The 1,624-nt window shown below is 31.3% G+C and overlaps 1 protein-coding gene across 1 annotated transcript in view; it reads right to left on the bottom strand.

Moving 5' to 3' along the window:
* The window catches only part of LOC106474666 (synaptotagmin-like protein 4), a 25,165-nt gene that overhangs the window by 12,441 nt on the left and 11,100 nt on the right, over positions 1-1,624 (bottom strand). The gene's annotated exons all lie outside the window — the stretch shown is intronic.

The following is a 1,624-nucleotide window of genomic DNA, read 5'->3' on the forward strand; positions in this document are numbered from 1 at the left end:
TTATCGATGTACTGCTGTCTATGATGATGATGATGAAGGGTATACTTACAGATGCCATTAAGGTGTGTGTTAAAACCTAGTTGTTGGCTATTGTCTTTTCTTTTTTTTTGAAATTAGGGACCATATTTCAAGTTTACAGTCATCGTTAGTAGTTTATGAATTTACTTGTCCTTGCTATCAGCAACACTATATCGGTTCTACAAAAACGAAACTATTAACATGATTAAAAGAACACGCCAATTTCATATCACCCAATAAAGCAAGTATATTAGAACATGCCCTATGAGAAGTGATGTCGTTCGTTATAATTTTTTTAAAGATTCATAGAATGGACAATGATGAACAGAGCCTCCTTATAAAAGAGAGTCTTTTGATTCTCCAGCTAAGGCCTGAAAACAATGTGGTTAGTTCTGCAGAAAAGTTAATACCTGTAATCTAATTTCGTCGCACCTAAAACGAGTAGAAAATTTAAAACACGGATATTTCTATTATTTTATATACAGATAAGTTATTGATGTATTAATTAGATTTGTGAGAACACAAAGTAAACAATGTCATGTTGTCAGGAAGCTTCTGAGCTTTTGCAACACTATTTATGACTGTATTTCGATCATTCCTAAGTTTCATAAACCATTCATGATTTATCGTGATGAATATGATACAATCTTAATTTAACTTCAAGCAGAAAAACATAAATTTAATAGCTTAAACAACCGTAATAGAATAAAATAAATTATATACCAAAGTGAAAGCCTAGCAGTGTCTGGACTTTAGTAATTTAGTCCCCACTTAGGATGATACTAGTTTTGTGATCATGACTGATTATAAGGCTTAACTGGGATTTTTATTTGTCCAACTTAAAATAATCAGTTAATGTAAAGGGTACTTTGACTAGAGCAATCTTATTGCAAATTCATTCATTCACTTGAGAATTTTTATAACATTTAAATGCATTATTAGGTAATCTTAAGGAAATCCAATCAGCAAAGAGGCTAAACTTCGTTCAACGTAACAAAGCAGAAAAACTATTTATTCCTAGTGAATCTCAACCTCCCAGTGAAACTTGGAAGTAATTTTTGAATTTTCTTATCTTTTCTGATAATTACAAGCTAAAATTTGGAAAAATATTTAAGAATCTATTTCTCTACGACAGGTCGATTAATTTTCTATTCCCACAAATAACATTTTTGTGAAAAGTTTAATTTGCTTTGACGGAAGTATACTAACAGATAGCGTCTGCTAAACCACTTTAATGAAATTTGACATTTTAATAATGTTTAAAAGATGCAAACAACTAAATATAATGAATTTTGAAGCAATTGCGTCATGTACGTTTGTTGCAAAAAAATTTTTTTTTATATTAAAAACACAATGCACCATACATATAATCACATAGATTGTGAAAGTTACAACATAAATTAGAAATTTCCTGATGAGGCCTAGGAACTTTGTAAAATACATTTTCATGGTTTTACATTTGTCTGTTCGGATATTTTAAATTCCACGACGATGAGTTCCAAACTAAATATAGTGTTGCGTCAGCGAGGTCACGTGACTAGTATCACGCCACGTCCTTCTCGAACCTTCATGAATTGTCGGGAGACTACTAGATGGTGGGTAGTCT

Source organism: Limulus polyphemus, unplaced genomic scaffold (assembly GCF_000517525.1).
Source record: "Limulus polyphemus unplaced genomic scaffold, Limulus_polyphemus-2.1.2 Scaffold7501, whole genome shotgun sequence".
NCBI lineage: Eukaryota > Metazoa > Arthropoda > Merostomata > Xiphosura > Limulidae > Limulus > Limulus polyphemus.